This window comes from Pan troglodytes, chromosome 11 (genome assembly GCF_028858775.2).
Source record: "Pan troglodytes isolate AG18354 chromosome 11, NHGRI_mPanTro3-v2.0_pri, whole genome shotgun sequence".
NCBI lineage: Eukaryota > Metazoa > Chordata > Mammalia > Primates > Hominidae > Pan > Pan troglodytes.
The window spans coordinates 78586650-78607186 of NC_072409.2; the positions used below are offsets into that span (position 1 = coordinate 78586650).

Here is a 20537-nt window from a genome sequence, read left to right on the forward strand (position 1 = left end):
TTGAACTTGGGAGGTGGAGGCTTCAGTGAGCCAAGACTGTGCCATTAAACTCCCGTCTGGGGGACAGAGAGAGATTCTGTCTCAAAAAAAAAAAAAAAAAAAAAAAAAAAAAAAAAAAGCAAGACAATTATTAACTCTAAAAATCTTGAAAACAGATTTGCAGTCAGAATAAAGCAAATAACGAATATTGATCTGATCAGAATGACAAATAACTATACTGGGAGGCTGTGGGGGGTGGGAATACATGTATTAATATGTGTTTTGTTCCAGGGTGGGGGGTATTGTGAGTGAGTGATTGATGAGAGCCAAATTCTCCCCTTCCATAATGAAAAATCACTATATAATGTATAAACCTGAAAAATCAAGAAGTAGCAATATAAGCATGGTATTTAGAGAAAATACACTAAATACTTAAAGGATTGAAATAGTATCTCTGAGGCTGTGTATGGTGGCTCATGCTTGTAATCCCAACAGTTTGGGAGGCCAAGGCAGGAGGACTGCTTGAGCCTAGGAGTTCAAGACCAGCTTGGGCAACACAGGGAGACCCCTGTCTAGGATAAATGATAAAAGTTAGCTGGGCATGGTGGCACATGCCTGTGGTTCCCACTACTCAGGAGGCTGAGAAGGGAAAATCACTTGTACCCTGGAGGTCGAAGCTACAGTGAGCCGAGATCATGCCACTGCACTCCAGCCTGGGAGACAGAGTGAGACCCTGTCTCATAAAAGAAAAAAAAAAAAAGTATCTCTGGGACTGAAAAAGCAGAGCAGGGCCATGACTGGGGGAGTGGCTTCAGGGAATTGCTGATTTTTGTAACAAATTTTGTAGAATTTTTTGACCTTTGAAATCATGTGCATGTATAACTTGATACAAATTAAAGTTAAATTTAAAAGCTCCCCTGAGATTAGCAGCCTTGAACATATGTCTTTCACATCTCTTCATTTGTTTCCTTAGGATAAATTCCAGAGGTGGGACTGCTGGGTCAACAGGCATAAGTGTTTTCAAGACCGTATCACCCACAGTGGTAAACAGGGCACCCATCTTTCCCTTTCCAGAGGGTTAATAGCCTTTACTTGCCAGTCTTTGCAAACACCATTATCAATTTTCACATCTCTGCCAATCTGATGGTAAAACATGGTATTACATGGTAGTTTTAATTTGTGCTTCTTTGACTACTAAATAGTTTTACATAGTTAACATATTTAACCATTTTTAGTTCTTCTTTTATTAATTTCCTGTTACTGTTATTTGTCCATTTTGTTCACCTTTTTCACTCTTGATTTGTAAGGGCTCTTTAAATAGCAAGCCTGCTCATTCTCTATCACACATTGCAAATATTTCCCCCACAGTGGGCCCTTCTCCTTTCAGTGTTCTTTTTTGATATAAGGGATTTTTTTGTTTTTATATAGTTCGTCTATCATTTATGTTTTTGGCCTTGGGGTTATCCCCGGAAAGCCCTGGCTCATCCGTGGGCCTTTTACAAGCGCAGCATCTCCTACAGCTTCACCTACTATTCCTATCGAGTGTTTCATCAACTCCAAGTTTTTCACATTTTTAATCTCTGAAACTGGGATGGTGCTCAGGTAGTAGTCACTGCCTGCTGCAAATCAGGATGTGCAGAAAACATCAGTGATTTGTCAACAAAGGTCCCAGAGACGACAGTGGGGTATTCTGCAAGAAATGCTGCAACGTCACCTGTTTCTTTTTCCTGCTGGGTACGGAAGGAGGTAACATTTCTCAGCCTCCCTTGCAGTTAGGAGTGGCCGCGTGACCAGGTTCTAGCCACTGGACTGTGGGTGGAGGTGATACAGGTGCCTTGCCCGGTTGGCCCATAAAACCTCCCACGAGATCCTCTACTGTCTTTCTTCCTGTTTGCCGTCAGAGGAGCTGGCAGTGGCTCTGGGGGATGGCACAAGCAGTGGAGGTCCCTGAATGGCCACATGGGAGGCAGCTGGCTAACCAGGGATTCTCACTGCTCTTTGTGTAAATAAGTAATTTACTTCCATTGTGTTCAGCCATTGAGGTTTGGAGTTATGTTCCTCATAGCAGCTAGCATTGCTGATACCTAACTGATACCCTTGTCTTCATTCTGACTCTAATCCAAACTCCTCTAGACGGGGTTTAGTGTTTTATCATTAGTATGATGTTGATTCTTGATTTTAGATAGATACACTTTATCTTGTGCTCTTTTAAAAACCGTCTTAGTATTGGAGTTATGCAAAGTGTGTAAAATTAATTGGAAAATTTTTAACTTTTTTCTAAGCTCTGGGAAAGGTTGCATAGCACAGAAATTAACTGTTGGGTGAAACTGACAAAATTCGTCCTAAGAACTGTGTGTGTCCTTTTGTAAGAGCACTGCTTTAACAAGCTTTACTTTTTTAAGACAGAGTCTTGCTCTGTCGCCCAAGCTGGAGTGCAGTGGTACCATCTCAGCTCACAGCAACCTCCACCCCCTTGGTTCAAGCAATTCTCATGCCTCAGCCTCTTGAGTAGCTGGGACTACAGGTACTCACCACCATGCCTGGCTAATTTATTTATTTATTTATTTATTTATTTATTTAGTAGAGATGGGGTTTCACTATGTTGGCCAGGATGGTCTTGAACTCCTGACCTCAAGTGATCAGCCTGCCTTGGCCTCCCAAATTCCTGGGATTACAGGCATGAGCCACCATGCCTGGCCTACTTTCTTTTTCTTTTCAAACTAACTTTTGTTATAGACTAAATTGTGTTTCCCCAAAATTCATAGGTTGAAGCCCTAAACCCCAATGTGACTGTATATGGAAACAAGGTCTTTAAGGAGGTAATTAAGGTAAAATGAGGTCACAAGGGTGGGACCCTCATGCAATATGACTGATGTCCTTAAAAGAAGAAAGACACCAGGGACACATGTGCACAGGGCAAAGGCCGTGGGAAGACATAGCAAGAAGGTGGCTGTCGGCAGGCCAAGGAGAGAGGCCTCAGGAGAACTAAGCCTGCCAGCACCTTGAACTTGGACTTCCAGCCTCCAGAACTGTGAGAAAATAAATTTCTATTGTTTAAGCCACCCAGTCCAGTCTGTGGTATTTTGTTATGGTAGCCCTAGCAGGACAACTTTTATTTTATTCGTTTTTCATTAAAAAAAGAAAATAGAAAAAGAAAGCCATCCATAATTCTACTACTCAGGAATAACCATTGGTCAAATTGTGGTAAATATCCTTGCAAATACCCACTGACATTTATATATTTACTCATGTAAGTGGGAGCCATTCTCTATATATACCAATTTGCAACCTGCTTTTTACAAAATTTAATTAATTATTATTATTATTTTTTAGAGACAAGGTCTTATTCTGTCACCCAGGCTGGAGTGCAGTAGTGCGATCACGGCTCACTGCAGCATAAGACTTCTGGGCTAAGTGATCCTCCTGCCTCAGTCTCCAGAGTAGCTGGGACTATAGACATGTGCCATTATACCTGGCTAATTTTTAAATATTTTGTAGATATCAAGTCTTGCTATGTTGCCCAGGCTGGTCTTGAACTCCTGGCCTCAAGTGATCCTCCCACCTTGGCCTCTCAAAGTGTTGGCATTACAGGTGTGTGCTACCATACCTGGCTATGCAATCTGCTTTTTTTTTTTGGAGACAGAGTCTCGCTCTGTCACCCAGGCTGGAGTGCGGTGGCACGATTTTGGCTTACTGCAACTTCCACCTCCCGGGTTCAAGCGATTCTCCTGCCTCAGCCTCCCAAGTAGCTGGGATTACAGGCATGCACCCCGATGCCCAGCTAATTTTTTTGTATCTTTAGTAGAGACAGGGTTTCACCACGTTGGCCAGGCTGGTCTTGAACTCCTGACCTCGTGATCCACCCGCCTTGGCCTCCCAAAGTGCTGGGTTACAGGCGTGAGCCACCGTGCCCAGCCACAATCGGCTTTTTATACTTAATATCACAAATATTTCCCATGTGGCCAGGCGCAGTGGCTCACGCCTGTAATCCCAGCACTTTGGGAGACCAAGGCAGGTGGATTACCTGAGGTCGGGAATTTGCGACCAGCCTGGCCAACATGGTGAAATCCCGTCTCTACTAAAAATACAAAAAATTAGCAGTGAGCGGTGGCGAGTGCCTGTAATCCCAGCTATTTGGGAGGCTGAGGCAGGAGAATCTCTTGAACCCAGGAGGCGGAGGTTGCAGTGAACCGAGATCGTGTCATTGCACTCCAGCCTGGGCAACAAGAGCAAAATTTCATCTCAAAAAAAAAAAAACAAAAAAAAAAAAACGAAGGTTAAGATGTAGATTTTTTGTTATGTGTATTTTACCACAATTAGAAAAAAATGCTCTGAGGTTTTGTAGTTACCGGGCTGGGGCACCACCTAGAGAACGGTGCCCACTGGGCATGGAGAGCATAGAGCCCTGACTCCAGAATTCCTGGTGTGCCCCCAGCTGCCCTGAGGGGTCCTGGCCCATGCCTTCTCTTTGGGCCTCACCTGTCAAATGCTAAACAGATCCATGGAATGGAAGATGTCCACGCTTCCTCCTGGCCCTGATGAGCTAAGATGAGAATTAGCACAAAAGCGTGTGCTTTTAAAAAAGTAGATAGAGAATTAAAAATACAATCAAAAATCACACTCACTATTCCAAGATTAAAAACATTCTTTAGAAACTGGGCTTATTAGATGACATACTTCCTGCATTGTGTGGGAGGGGAGGGGGCCGGGTCACCGGCGCTCTCCATAGGGGGCAAGCAGGTGAAATGATTATGAAATATGTCAAGAAAATGGTCCTTTTTTCTCGCCAGGAGATAAGGAAAGGTAATTTGGTCTGTCAGTCGCGCACACAGAAGACGTCATGGTCAACTGCATTAATACTGAATACTTTGTCCAGAGTCACAGAGCTCAAAGAAATTACAGAATCTTTCTCCTGTGAATTCTGGCACTACTCTCAGCAGGCCTTTTCCCACCTGAATTCACAAGAGAGATTAATAATAAAAGGCAGGGCTGACGGTGGGACCAGAGCTGCTTTTCCTGGGACCCCCTCCTCCAGCCCACCGGTTCAGCCTCATCTCTTGCCACACCCTCCCCTGTCCGGCTTCAGCCCAACTCAATCCCAGCTGTCCTGCTCTCTCCTCTTCCTATGGGCTCCTCTCCCATAGACGCCAGTCAAAGCCCACCTGCCCAAGCCACCTCCTCTGGGACATCTCTCTCCAGTCCCGATCACCTCCCGTCTGACTGACGCTCCCTCTGCCCCCACGTGCTCACACTTCTTTTTGCAGTTGTTGTGAGGATTGTGTGTCCCTATCTCCCTTCCCCAAACACCCCAGACCTCCCCGAAGGACAGACTTGCCCAGCTGGCCTCTCCCACAGTGTCCAGCCCAGGGTCTGGCACTTCTCAGTGGAAGGGGTGAGTTCACGAGGCGTCTACAAGCTTTCTCTCTTCTGATCTAATAAAAGGGTATCTGTGGTAGATTCTTTCTTTTCTGTATTTTTTGACCTGGCAGGGGTGAAGATGTGTGGTTAGGGTTGGGAGTAGACATTGGGATGCTCTCTAAACCCGTTGTTAAGCTGTTAAATTGCAAGAAACCATCTTCCTCTCCACCCTCCATTCCCACCCTATTCCCACAGGGTGAACAGGAAGCGCCCGCTCAGAGCCCTTATTCCAAAGGTGGAAAAACCTCTTCCCTTTGCTGCTTTTGGGGACTCATCAGTCTCTGGAACAATTAAACCTCTTTCAATGCAGTTATATTCCCTCATGTAATAAGTACTGCATTATTTTTAGACTGTTTTACCCAATTAATTTTATTATCAGTTAATTATGTATTACCATCTTAAGAAAATGAATATTTGCCCAGTTGCTTAAGCTAAATCATTAAATATGTATGAATTCCTTTCTTTAAATGCACACCTGTTATCTTTTACAGATGCAGAAGACGTGTTTGGAGCCATCTGTGCCTCTGAAACAGACCCCCATACAAAAGTGCTATCTTGGCCCTACGAGACAGCTCATGTGGGGCTGGGAGGCACCTGGGAAGTGAGGCCCACAAACATGTCAGAGATCTCGGCCTCAGGGTAAGTGGGAGGGCCACTGTCCTAAGCACCAGCTTGGCAGAATCTGGGGTGAGGGGAGGTGGGTAGAGCCCAGAGCCAAATGCATGAAGGTGCATGGATACGGAGCAGCCCCTGGAGGGTGATAGTTTAAGAGACAAACCTCGAGGCTGGGTGCAGTGGCTCACATCTGTAGCCCACAGATTTGGGGGCCAAGGTGGGAAGATCATTTGAGGCCAGAAGTTTGAGACCAAGCTGGGCAACATAGTGAGACCCTGTCTCTGCAAAACAAAACAAAAGAAACAAAATTTAGCCAGGCCTGATGGTGCACACCTGTAGTCCAAGTTACTCAGGAGGCTGAGGTAGGAGGATCCCTTGAGCCCAGGAGATAGAGGCTGCAGTGAGCCAAGATCATGCCACTGTACACTGCACTCCAGCTTGGGCAACAGAGTGAGATCCTATCTCAATAAAAAAAGAAAAGAAACAAATCTTGATTGAGGTGGGCATGGTGGCTTACATGTGTAACCCCAGCACTTTGGGAGGCCAAAGTGGGAGGATCTCTTGAGCCCAGGAGTTCAAGACCAGCCTGGGCAATAATATAGTGAGACCCCCATCTCTAATTAAAAAAAATTAGTCAGGCATAGTGGCACACAACTGTAGTACCAGCCACTTGGAAGGCTGAGGTGGGAGGATCTCCTGAGCTCAGGAGACTGAGGCTGCAGCGACCTATGATTGTGCCACTGCACTCTGAACTCAGCAACAGAGCAAGACCCTGTCTCAAACAAAATAAAACAAAAAAGAAACTCCTCCTGCTGCCTCTGGGTGATTGGGCGCAAAGCTCCACAGAGGTCAGCACGTCCGGTCCCTGTGGGACCCAGACTCACTGTGTGTGACCTGGGGCCAGTCAGCAGACTTAAGCAGCCTCAGTCCCCTGGCCTGCCAAAATATTGAGATTACAGGCATAAGCCACAGTGCTCAGCTGAGAATTTTCTTTTCTTTTCTTTCTTTTTATTTTTGAGACAGGGTCTCTGTCTGTTGCCCAGGCTGGAGTGCAGTGGTGTGATCACGGCTCACTGCAACCTCCACCTCCTGGGCTCAAGGCATCTTCTCACCTCAGCCTCTCGAGTAGCTGGGGCCGCAGGTGTGTGCCACCATGACCAACTAATTTTTTTATTATTTTTTTTATTTTTAGTAGAGACAGGGTCTCCCTATGTTGCCAGTATGGTCTCAAATTCCTGAGCTCAGGTGATCCTCCCACACTGGCCTCCCAAAGTGTTGGGATTACAGGTGTGAGCCACCCACTCAGGTGAGAATTTTCTTAATAACAAATTAGATGAGACATCCCAATTGTTTGTTGTAGTGAGATTTGATTATAATTCACTCAATAAACACCTAAGCACTTTCTTGGTTGGGTACTGGGGAAACAGTGATAAATCAGATTTAGTCTCTACCCCAAGGATCTCCCACTCTGATGGGGAGATAAGCATGTGTGTAAGAATATAAATTGAATATTCAATTTATATTCTTATATTCAATTTATATTATCATAAATACACAGAGGAACTTGGGCCACAGTGTATATTTTTACAAGATTCCTGGAAGCATAGATTAGGGAGTAACTGGTTCTGTATAGGGAAATCAAGGAAGGCTTCTGAGAGGAGGTGATGACTGAACAATTTACTTCATTCATCTGAAAAGACTGAGTACTGTGTAAGCGAAGGGGTGTCACTGTATATGGCAGCCCTGTTGAGTGGGCCTTAAAGGACTCTTGGTTGCAAGTGAGAGATACCTAACTCATTGTAGCTTAGGCAACCAAGGAATTCATTGGCTCCTGAAGTGTGGAAGTCTGAGGGGAAGCAGGCATAGCTGGATGCAGGGGCTCAAGCAGCCTTGTCAGTTCTCTCTCTCTCTCTCTCCCCCCGCCTCTCCCCACCCTCCCATCTCTTGCCTCTCTGCTTCGCTTTCTTCTATGAGTTAGGAAAGATGGTGGTGGGCAGACAGAGAACGTCCCAGCAAGACAGCTCTATCCAGGGGAGTCCTCCTTTCACCCAGGGACTAAAGTAACAATCCCAGAAAAGAATTCTTATTGGCTTCTTGAGTCACATGCCTGCCTCTGAACCAATCACGTGCTGAGGGGTGGGGCAGAGTGCTCCTCAGAGGGCCTGGGTTGGAGGAAGAAGCCACCAGGATTAACAGCCTCATGCTGTGGGAGGAGGGTTCTCCCAAGGACACTTGCAAACAAAATCATACATCCACTACAAAGAGCGGGAAAGACCTCTCCAGGCGACTCGGAAGGAGGTCTGTAACCCAAACATTGCCAAAAATGCTACTCCCAGGGTCTCTGCCATGCAGGATGCCATTATGACCAGTGACCCCTAAGCTACTGGGCAACCCTGCCCATGTCCAGCTGTGAGGACTGTTGACCTCTGAACTCAGCTGGGGAAGAGAAAAGAGGCACCCCCTTCCCACCTCTTCTCTAGGCTGTTAGAGCTCAAAGGGTGCTTGGAGTCCACCCATTTGTTCCATGGAGCTCTTTAAAAATAACAGCAAGAGCTCATGAACTAGAATGCACACAACTTTCTTTTGAAACCTCCTTTGCTCAGCCACAGACCATGGGAATTAAATTTGTGTAGTGCATTTAACAGACAATGAACATTGAGCGAGGTCACAAATACATGTTGGGATTACAAGACAAGACACCGAACAGAGACCAGCCATCATCCTCAGCCTTGTTATGATAGCTGCCTCATGTGCTGCCCGTGCCTGGATTCCCGAGTCTGACATCGCCCTCGTAGGTGCCAGCCTCTCACGCCGTGCCCCCTGCTCCTAGCACGACACCATTTCTAAAAGGTGGATCACCGCCGAGCAGTTAGAATGATATGGAACTGCTTTGTCTTTTTCTTATGCATTTAAAAATACTTTCAGGCCAGGCGTGGTTGCTCACGCCTATAATCCTAACAGTTTGGGAGGCCAAGGCAGAAGGATCGCTTGGGCCAAGTAGTTCAAGACTGGGCAACATGGTGAAACCCCATCTCTACAAATACAGAAAGAATAAAAAAAAATTAGCCAGGTATAGTAGTGCTTGCCTATAGCCCCAGCTACTTGGAAGGCTGAGGTGGAAGGATTGCTTGAGCCCAGGGAGGTCAAGGCTGCAGTGAGCCATGATTGCACCACTGCACTCCAGCCTGGGTGACACAGTGAGACCCTGTCTCAAAATAAATAGGCCAGGCACGAGGGCTCTCACCTGTAATCCCAGCACTTTGGGAGGCCAAGGTGGGAGAATCATTTGAGGTCAGGAATTCAAGACCAGCCTGGTTAACACAGTGCAACCCCATCTCCACTAAAAATACAAAAAATTAGCCAGGTGTGGTGGCACATGCCTGTAATCCCAGTTACTTGGGAGGCTGAGGCATGAGAATCACTTGAACCTGAGAGGCAGAGGTTGCAGTGAGCTGAGATCTCACCACTGCACTCCATCCTGGGCGACAGAGCAAGACTCTGTCTCAATCAATCAGTCAACCAATCAATAAAAATACTTTCAAGAAGGCGGTCACTGGCATCTTTTTGGCTTTTAGACCAGAGTGACATCATTTGAGAAAGACTGTTCTAGTCCAACCCTGCAGTTTTATAGATGGAGAAACTGAAGCCCAGAGACGGAAAGTGATACTGAAAGTGATTTCAACAGCTGGACTCAGAGTTGGTCTGAGACTCCTGGTCTGACACCTTTGAATTCGGTCAGGTGAGGAACTCGGGAAGGTCTGCAGGTGGCGCTGCTTCTAAAGGGCCTTCGGGACACTTGGGCTCAATTTTCTCACTTAACCTTGGGTTTCTGATTGAGAGTGGGAAACGCTGCTTTTCCTGATCTCAAAGGCGAAGGTTCCACCAAAGTTGTTCACACAAGTGTTATAAGAGAAAAATTTTAAACAAATTAAAATGTGGTACATCCTATTTAATGGTAATCTATGAAATGTACATCTATGAAAAACTGTATTGCTACCAAAAATGGCAGGTATGAAAATTAGGGATTACGGTAGATTAAGAGCAGTGATTGACACTACGATTACTGGCTTCCATGTATGCATGCCCTTGACCCTGAAATTTGTAGTCCCTCCCACTCTGACTCTGGGCCGGTCTTGCGACTTGCTTTGACCAGCAGAATGTGATGGAGGGTGAGACACTGTGTGGCCTGGTCACCCCAGTTGCCCAGGCCATGACCAGTCAGCCAAGACATGTGAACAGTGCCAGCTTACACCAACCAGGGGACCCAGCAACTGATCACAGATGCATAAACAAGACTAGCTGAGCCAGGCCCAGACCCGTAGAACTGTTCCCCTGACCATAGACTCTTGGGCAATAATAAATCTTGTATTTTTTAAATTTTTAATTAATTAATTAATTTTTTGAGATGGAGACTGCTCTGTTGCCCAGGCTGGAGTGCAGTGGCTCAATCTCAGCTCACTGCAACCTCTGTCTCCCAGGTTCAAGCGACTCTCCTGCCTCAGCCTCCTGAGTAGCTGGGATTACAGGCATGTGCCACCATGCCCGGCTAATTTTTTTGTATTTTTAATAGAGACAGGGTTTCACCATGTTGTCCAGGCTGGACTCGAACTCCTGACCTCAAGTGATCTGCCTGCCTCGGCCTCCCAAAGTGCTGGGATTACAGGCGTGAACCACCGCACCTAGCCAAATCTTGTTATTTTAACCCGTTGAATGTTGAGTGTTAGATCGTTATGTAGCAATAGCTGCTGGATATGGAGGTACTATTGAGCCTGGAGAGGGAAGCACGTGGAGACAGCAGGGCAGACGTGTCCATGAGCAGCATGACCTCCACCATGCGCCACGGAGAGGAGATGCGCAGCAGTAGCCCGTGCCCCTCATACCAGGGAAAATTCTGGAGGGAAACACACCGAATAGCTCAGGGATGGTATTAAGGGATGAATGGGGTAATTATGTTTTTCCTTTTTCTCTTCTCCAAATTTCCTGTGATATTCTTTTTTTTTTTTTTTGTCTGTTTTTTGGTTTGAGTTTTTTTTTTTTGTTTTTTGTTTTTTGTTTTTTTTTGAGACAGGGTCTCACTCTGTCGCCCAGGTTGGAGTGCAGCAGCGTGATCATGGCTCATCACAGCTTCGATTTCCTGGGCTTAAGTGATTCTCTAGTCTCAGCCTCCTGAGTAGCTGGGACTGCAGGTGCCTGCTATCATGCCTGGCTACTTTTTGTATTTTTAGTAGAGATGGGGTTTTGCCGTGTTGGCCAGGATGGTCTCGAACTCCTGACCTCAAGTGATTCGCCCACCTCAGCCTCCCAAAGTGCTGGGATTACAAGTGTGAGCCTCCGCACCCGCCCTTGGAAATAATCACTTCTAACCTGTGAGTTTCTGAATGGGGAGAGTGAGGATGAGAGTCCACATTTGGTGGCAAAGCCAGAACTAGAACTTACTTCTCCTGAGTTGGGTCTAATATTCCTCCTAGCGGATGCTAAGCCTTTCCAGCAAGGTTGAGGCTCTGGGCTGGGACTAGGGTGAGGCATGCTGCCATCAGGGTGAGAAGTTTCAGGAGGCACTTGCTCCCAGGGCCCAGCCTGCACTCAGCCAGGAGAGCTGGTGCCTCCCAGCCTGCTGTGGGCAGAGCCTGTGAGTGGGTTTTGTGTGGCTGCCGGTGCTGCTGGAAGTACACTGTCCCAGTGTGAGAAGCACAGGGTGAAAATATGTGGACTCAGCACCTGGCACAGCTGCCTTAGGAGGCGTTGAGGAGTCGAAGAGCTGTGCAGAGTGGTCACCACTTGTTTTCCACTAAAGTGTGATTTTGTCTTATTTTCTTTCTTTTTTTTGCGTCGCAGTTTCACTCTGTCCCCCAGGCTGGAGTGCAATGGCCTGATCTCGGCTCACTGCAACCTCTGCCTCCAGGGTTCAAGCGATTCTCCTGCCTCAGCCTCCCAAGCAGCTGGGACTACAGGCATGCGTCACCATGCCTGGCTAATTTTTGTATTTTTAGTAGAGATGGAGTTTCACCATGTTGGCCAGGCTGGTCTCGAACTCCTGACCTCATGATCCACCCGCCTCGGCCTCCCAAAGTGCTGGGATTACAGGCGTGAGCCACTGCATCTGGCTGTCTTATTTTCTTTGTTGTTGTTGGTGATGTCCCTTCTCCCACCACCACCATCCCATGGGGAGGATTTAATAAAGGTAGAAATGTCTCAGGACAGTAAAATCAGGAACCTTCAGAAATGGTGAAGAGATGCAGTGTTAATCCCTTCAAGAACTGAGGTGAGGGTGGGGCGCGGTGACTCACACCTGCAATCCCAGCACTTTGGGAAGCTGAGGCAGGAGGATCATTGAGGTCAGGAGTTCGAGACCAGCCTGGCCAACACAGTGAAACCCTGTCTCTACTAAAAATACAAAAATTAGCTGGGTGTGGTGGTGTGCACCTGTAATCCCAGCTACTCTGGAGGCTGAGGCAGGAGAAAGGTGGAGGCTGCAGTTAGCTGAGATCCTGCCACTGCACTCCTGGGCAGCAGAGTGAGACTGTGTCTCAAAAACAAACAAACAAAAAAAAGAATTGAAGTTAGATACTTTTAAAGATTTTTGAATATCAAAGCAACTTTTGGTCTGATCCGGTAAACTGACTGAGCAAAGCGACAACTTTAAATCTGTGTCACCTCTTCAAGTGTGTCAAGTGCCTTCAGAGTTTCCTAGGAGAGTACTCCTGGTCACAGATTACTTTCGCCTGTTGGTAGGGTGATGCCCTGAGGAGAGGAGAGGGGCAGGAAGGCTGGGGGAAGTTGAGGGCCCCGCTGGAGAGGAGTGTGGGCAGGAGGGCCTGCGTTTCCTTCCAAGTGCCAGGTGAGCTTGCTCCTGACTCTGAGACCCCATTCCCTCTCCCCCTGGTGGGGTTCCTCAAGAGAAAATGCCACTGCACTTCTGTGAAGTGGGCAGTCGGGGCCCTGAGCACTGGAATGGGTGACGTGCCCAGAGCAGAGGGCTCAGCGGGGCTCCTGAGTTGGCATCAAGACTCAACAGAGGCCGGGCACGGGGGCTCACACCTGTAATCCCAGCATTTTGGGAGGCCAAGGTGGGCAGATTGCCTGAGTGCAGGAATTCAAGATCAGCATGGACAACATAGTGAGACCCCGTCTCTATGAAAAAAACCATAGCTGGGTGTGGTGGCACTCAACTGTGGTCTCAGCTACTCAGGAGGCTGAGGTGGGAGGACTGCTTGAGCCCAGGCGTTCGAGGCTGCTGTGAGCTGTGATCGCACCACTGCACTCTAGCCTGGGCAACAGAACTAGACCTTGTCTCAAAAAAAGAAAAAAAAAGACTCAGCAGGGCTGTCCCCAGGGCAAAGCCAAGGGCCAGTGAGGACGTCATGGGAATGCAGCGTGATGAAAGAGAACGTTTTCTCTCAGAGCTGCTCGAGAAACATGGTGCAGCCACTGTGGGAAACCAGATGGCAGTTCCTCAAAAAATTAAATGTAGAACTGCCATATGGTCCAGTAGCTCTGCCTCTGCATACCCAAAATAATTGAAAGCAGTGGCCGGCGTGGCTCATCACTGTAATCCCAGCATTTTTGGGAGGCTGAGGTGGGGGGATCACTTAAAGCCAGGAGTTCGAGACAAGCCTGGGCAACATAGCAAGACCCTGTCTCTACAAGAAATAAAAAGATTAGCTGGGTGTGGTGGTGCCCACCTGTAGTCCCAGCTATTCAGGAAGCTGAGGTGGGAAGATTGCTTGAGCCCGGGAGATTGAGGGTGCAGTGAGCTATGATCGCACCTTCTCCAACCTGGGTGACAGAGCGAGACCCTATCAAAAAAACCCCCAAAAAACAAAAACAAAAACAAAAAAACAAAAGCAGGTTTTTTTTTTTTTTTCTAATACAGAGTCTCACTCTGTTGCCCAGGCTGGCATGCAGTGGCATGATCTTGGCTCACTGCAGCCTCCGCCTCCTGGATTCAAGCAATTTTCCTGCCTCAGCCTTCTGAGTAGCTGGGATTACAGGCGCCCGCCACCATGCCCAGCTAATTTTTGTATTTTTAGTAGAGATGGGGTTTCACCATGTTGGCCAGGCTGGTCTCAAACTCCTGACCTCAAGTGATCCGCCCGCCTCAGCCTCCCAGAGTGATGGGATTACAGGCGTGAGCCACATGCCCTGCTAAAGTGGGTCTTACATAGGCGCTTGTACACCAGTGTTCACAGCAGCATCACTCACAATAGCCACAAGGTGGAAGCCACCCAACTATCCATCCACGGCCAGATAAATGGATAAGCAAAATGTGGTGTGTACAAGCAATGGACTATTATTCAGCCTTAAAGAAAAATGGGAATCCGGACATATGCTGTCACAGGGATGAACCTTGAGGACATTATGTTAAGTGAAATAAGCCAGACACAAGGGAAAAAAAATACTGTGTGATTCCACTCATATGAGATGCTTACAGCAGTCCAGTCCAATTCATAGAGACAGAAATGGGAGTGGTGGTTGCCAGCGGTTCAGGGGAGAGGAGGAATGAGGGAATATTGTTTAATGGGTAAAGAGTACCAGTTTGGGAAAAAAGTTCTGGAAATGGATGGTGCTGATAGTTGTACAACAACGTGAATGTGCCTAACGCCACTGAACTGTACTTAAAAATGATTAAAGTGGTAAAATGTAGGTTATGTATATTTTACCACAGAAAAAAAAAAAAGCTGTTCAACAGTGACTTGGGCTGCCTTGGGAAGTAGTGACCTGTCCATTAGTGGAGGTGTGGAAGTGAGGCTTGGACACTTGCTGGACGCTGGGGAGGGATGCGAGGATGAGGGAGAAGAGCGGAGGGTCATCCTGTGATTTGGGTCAGGATGGGGATAACAAGAGTGGCTGACATTTTTTGAGCTCTTATTTGTGTGCTGTGCCCTGAGCTAAACAATTCACGTAGATGGTCTCTTTTTCCCCTGGAGCCACTGAGGCAGGGTCTGTGTTATCCCACAGACTAACAAGGCCACAGCCCTGGTGGGCATCAGTCATTGCCACCTGCCCAGATCCCCTTCCAAGAAGGACGTGCTGCCCAGCAGCTGGGCAGGCGGTCAGCATACGGCCTTAAGTGACCAGCCCTGTAGGACAGCCTCAGCTGCCGAGATCACCCAGCCTGAGGTCACACCCTTCCCAGGGCAGCCCACATCCAGCCACTGATCTGCATGGGGGTACAAAGGCCTGGCCGTCTCTGCATGAAACTCCACATTCAGAACTTTTTTTTTTTTTTTGAGACAAGGCCTTGCCCTGTCGCCTAGGCTGGAGTGCAGTGGTGCAATCTTGGCTCACTACAACCTCTGCCTCCCGGGTTCAAGTGATTCTTCCATCTCAGCCTCCCGAGTAGCTGGGATTACAGGTGCACACCACCATGCCAGGCTAATTTTTGTATTTTTTGGTAGAGGCGGAGTTTCACCATGTTGGCCAGGCTGGTCTCGAACTCCTGACCTCAAGTGATCCGCCTGCCTTGGCCTCCCAAAGTATTGGGATTACTACAGGCATCAGCCACCACACCCAGCCCACATTCAGAACTTTTGAAAGGACATTCGGGCTTCCAGGTGTCCCCTGAGGTTGGCCCCATTGTTGCTCAGCCTGCATGGCAGCTAGACTTTCCCATTTGCCCACTCCTGCCTCTACCCACCTTGCCCAGGTGCTGATGCCAAGAGTCCTCTTCCATAAACATCCATGTCAGGGGCTCGGGAGGCTCACCTGCAGCGTTTGTTTAGGCCACTCCTCTGAGTGACGGTGGAGCTGGGGCCAGGGGAGAGAGCCTGACCTGTCTTGGACAGAGAGAAGCTCTGCTAACCCTCAAGAGGGCCACTCAGGGCTTCTTGGGTGACCCTGGTCCCCAGTACTCAGCCAGTCTGAGGACCCAGAGCCTTGGAGACCAGGGGCGAGTGTGCCTTGCGCTTCTATTATCCCCATTGCGCCTGCCTGATAGCAGAACCACACCACAATGACACTGGAGCTAAATTCTAATAGCTAGCCCCACCCGTTAATGGCCTCTTATACATTTAAATTGGGTGTGATCCTTTGGGAACTGTAATGTTATTCATGGAGATTGTGTCGCCTAATTTGAATACAGAAAACTGTACTTAAGAGATACGGCAGCTCAGATGGTTTCTTCTTTCCCTCCTCCTGTCCAGCTTCTCAGTTCGGCTTGGCTGAGGGTACACTGTGTGCCAGAGAAGCATACGGGCCGCTGCCACCATTAAGTAGAGAAAAGAATGCGGAACAGCAGGGCATGGTGGCTCACACCTGTTATCCCAGCACCATGGGAGGCCCAGGTGAGGATCGCTTGAGTCCAGGAGGTCGACCAGCCTGGACAATGTAGTGGGACCCTGTCTCAAAAAAAAGGAAGGAAGGGAGGGAAGGAGGAAGGAAGGAAGGAGGGAAAGAAGGAAGGAAGGAAGGAAGGAAGGAAGGAGGGAAAGAAGGAAAAAATGCAGTGTGGAAGTCAATTGAAACCAACAAAAAGTCAGAATTCCACTGTGTGACTTCAGCAAATTACTTAGCCTCTCTGAGCCTCGGTTTTCTTGTCTATAAGTGACAAGAGTTTTAGTTCTCCTGCTGTGGGAGGACTGCATGTCAGTGAATACACAGAGAGCACACAGCATGGGGTACTCAAGTATCAAATATTTGAAGTATTGGCTGCAAAAATTCACAAGAGTTATTTGTTTGGACCACCTCGATCCTCATGTTTTTCAATGTAAATAACAATAGAAAGATTGGCAGGCAGGTTGTTTTTCATTTTTCTTTTTTGGGTTTTTGAGACAGGGTCTGCTCTTGAATACACCAGCAGCCTTGACCAAGATGTTCACGGCGGCTCGATCGGTGGGGAGGGGGTTTGCCCAGATGTGCAACAGTAGGGAAGGCTGTGGAGGAAAGTAAGGAACTCCAGCTGCCTGCAGAGAATGTGACACTGCCGTAAGACCAGGAGAGTGGCGGGGCCCCTGTGAGGCTCCAGAACTCAGCGCCTGCTCCCTCTTTCCTGGTGGAGGAGCATCCCTGCCCCGACAACACACACATCACACAGGAAGTGGGGCTTTTCCCTACAGAAAACCTGGCTTCAGACCTAGGTAGCTCTGGATAACCAGGACAGAATCACATCTGAGCTGGAACTGTCCCCATCTAACCCCACTGCTCCCCACACAGAGGGGACACTGAGGCCCAGTGGGGGATGACTTGTCCAGGGACACACGGCTGGCCCAGAACTTGGGTCCTGGCCTCTGTCTTGGGCCCTTCTCTGACCAGCTGCCTTTTCCACTTCCTTGCAGCTGGCAGGAGGTGCCTCCTTCTTTGCCCAGAAAGAAGAAAGAGTGGCTGCTTGGCCCGGGGGCTGTCAAAGGGCAAACCAGGTCAATGGTCCCACCCGGCCCACAGCGTCAGGGTCCCCCACGAACGACTTGGCTGAGGCATCCCTCCAGGGGTGGGGATTGACCCCTCCATCCTCATGGCAAGCATGCTAATAGGCCTCCTCCTATCACTGCCTCCTGTTTCTTGGATGGGATAAACTGTTTGGCCTTTGGACAAGATTACTTTTGCACCAAACAGGATTGTTATCACTTAATTGAAAATAATTATCCAATGCAAATTGAGTTCAACTTATCTAGCTGGAAATAAAGAAGTGAGTATTTTGGGTGGTTTCACTGCTGCAAAGGCAGGTATTTTAAGCAAATGAAAGTAACGAGATGCAGGCTGTGTTTTCTGCAGGAGGCCCTGGGAAATCTGGGGGCCTTTCTTGAGTTGGCCCCTATGGCCGGGAAGTCTGGCTCACCCCCTTGTCCACATCAGCGGTTGTTCTAATGAGTCTGTACTGGAGGAGAAGCTCTGACAGAGCCGGAGGCTGTGGGGGTGGCTGACTGTGGCAGGGGTGCCTATAATCCCACACTGTGGTTCTGTCCCTGTGGAGCTTATCTCTTCAGACACAGGCCCTGGCCTCCTCCAGAAACAAGAAAAAAGTGTAGGGGGAAGGAGAGAGTGCTCTTAATGTAGGTCTACTGTGAGCGGCCATGTCTCCTCCTCTGTGTCCTTTACCACAGGCACTGTGCCCTTCAACCATCCAGGTACCTGAGCCAAACCAAGTTCTCTGAGGCTCTCTCCGTCTTGCCCACTCACTTGACTGGCCACTAACTCCATTTGTTTACTTAAGTATTTCTTGGCTTTGTTAATTTCTTTCCACGCCCACTGTATCAGTTGCCCATTGCTGCAGCAATACTGCGTAACAAACAGCCCCAGAATCTCAGTGGTCTGCAACAACAGGCATTCCTTCTCAGGGCCTGCAGCTCTACTGACCTTGGCTGGGCTCACTCAGGGGTTGGCAAGCTGGTGGGCATCTCTGCTGTACGTGTCCCTCATCCTCCTAGGGTCCACGGCCAAGCTGGACAGGTTCTTCTCATAGTGATGGCAGATGCATGAGAGGAAAAGTAGAAATATGTAAGGTCTCTTACCATCAGCTCTCAGACCTGGTATCAAGACTCATCTGCCCCATTCCATTGATCAAAGTAAGTCACAAGACCAAGCCCAAAGTCTCATATAGCCAGAGTGTGGATGCAGGGAGGTGGAAGAATTGGGACTAAAATTCACACCTACTACTGCCACCACTGACCTTCCTGGGACCTCCAGTCCTGACGTCCCCACTGGAGTCCTCACCTCTGGTCTCAAACTCTCTGATCTATTCTCCATAGAGTAGTTAGTTTGCTCCTTCTAAAATGCAGACCTGAGCATATTACCTTTCAGCTTAAAAATCCTTACAATCCTTCTTTCATGTGGGGGTCTTATTCCTGTTTTCTGAGAATAATTGAAATTCAATTGTAAAATTACTCTTTTTAGCAATACCCTAAGGAGCCTATGAAAGATGCCAACAGTACAGTTATCATGGTGGCCCCTGTAATTGAGTGGCTCTGGTTCTCCTTGTTTCTAGGGGCAGCCCTGGCCGTGCGTGCTCACACACGGCAATGCACGGGAGATCTGCAGCCCGGACAGGAGCCGGAGCACCTGGGAAGGACATGAGGCAAATGCTCAAGAACTTGAGAACAGCAGGCCCCAGTGGTGGGAGGGGCACCCTTTGAGCACTGTTACATGGGAAGGCCATGGCACGGTGCCAGGCTCATGGCAGGGACTTTATTCTCTTCCAAACTCCAACCATGAATCCACCCAGGTGTAAACCTTCTACAGTAAGCCAATTGTGCCTACTGAAGCTCTGTAGACAAGTGCTGCTCAAAATGTCACCTGCAGACCTGTGCTGCTCTGCAAACGCTTGGTTAGATGTCCAAGAAGGGGAATAAGAAGCTCGCACTGGAATGTACGTTACTGTCACTCAGCGGGCTATTTAGTCCCGCTGACTTTTTCCACAGCAAGACTTTCTCAATAAAGGAAGCAGGGCACTGATTTACTCTCTGGGGCAAAAGCTGCTTAACTCATGGTAACAAAGTTTGTGGCCCAGCTACTTTCAGGCTGCTTCTGGGGACACTAACCTGAGGTGTCCAGGCATCTCTGAGTGGTACCCAGGGAAAATTATGAAGGCATTAGGCAAAAGCTAGTAGTTTAAAAAATCATAAACGCTATAATAATAAAAAACGAGAGGTTACCTCAATATAAAAAGAGATAACTGGTTAAATAAGTTATATATGTCCTCTTAATGTAGTTGACAGCACTTATAAAATAAGAGGTTGAGGACTTTATAACGGGACGAAGAAAGGCTTAGGATATGACAGGAAGTTACAACAGAAGTATGATATAAAATGGTGTGAGCAGCCCCCACGAACACGTAGAGAAGATATATGTGCTCACACTCACCTACTCGGAAGGAAATGCACAAAAATACAAATAGGGGATTTGTTAGGGTGACGTAACGATTAAGTTTTTCTTTTCTTTTTTTAAAATTTGAGACAGTGTCTCACTCTGTCGCCCAGGCTGGGGTGCAATGGCGCCATCTCAGCTCACTGCAACCTCTGCCTCCCAGGTTCAAGCGATTCTCCTGCCTCAGCCACCTGAGTGGCTGAGACTACAGGCGCCCGCCACCACGCCCAGCTAATTTTTTTCATATTTTTAGGAGAAATGGGGTTTCACCATGTTGGCCAGGCTGGTCTTGAATTCTTGACCTTAGGTCATCCACCTGCCTCGGCCTCCCAAAGTGCTGGGATTATGGCCATGAGCCACCTTGCCCAGCCTATTTTTCATACTTTTGGGATACAGTTCTGTTACTTTATAATGAAAACAATTGTACGCCTAGTAATAAAATATTTCCACCATCCATCCAGTTGGTACCCTGTATTTCAGTGTTTCATTAGATTCCCACATTTATACATTAAACAGTCATTAATTCAGATACACAAATTCAGGGTTTATGATCACTCATACCCCTTCTTCCCTCCCTTCTTCTCTTTCTCCCTCCCTCCCCCCTTCCCTGCCTCCCTTTATCCTTTCCTTCTCTCCCTCCTTTCCTCCCTCCCTTCCTTCCTCCCTTCCTTCTCTCCCTGCCCTCCTTCTCTGCCTCCCTCCTTCCTTCCTTCTTCATTTAGTAAACC

The 20537-nt window shown here is 47.9% G+C and overlaps 1 long non-coding RNA gene across 1 annotated transcript; it reads left to right on the top strand.

Annotated features, from left to right (window-relative positions):
• The first annotated feature begins 1364 nt into the window (after nucleotides 1–1364).
• On the top strand, nucleotides 1365–20263 carry LOC134807740 (uncharacterized). Its single transcript, XR_010148933.1, has 4 exons — nucleotides 1365–1725; nucleotides 5889–6036; nucleotides 16155–16295; nucleotides 18932–20263. It is a non-coding gene; the product is annotated as an uncharacterized LOC134807740 (long non-coding RNA).
• The last annotated feature ends 274 nt before the right edge of the window (nucleotides 20264–20537 follow it).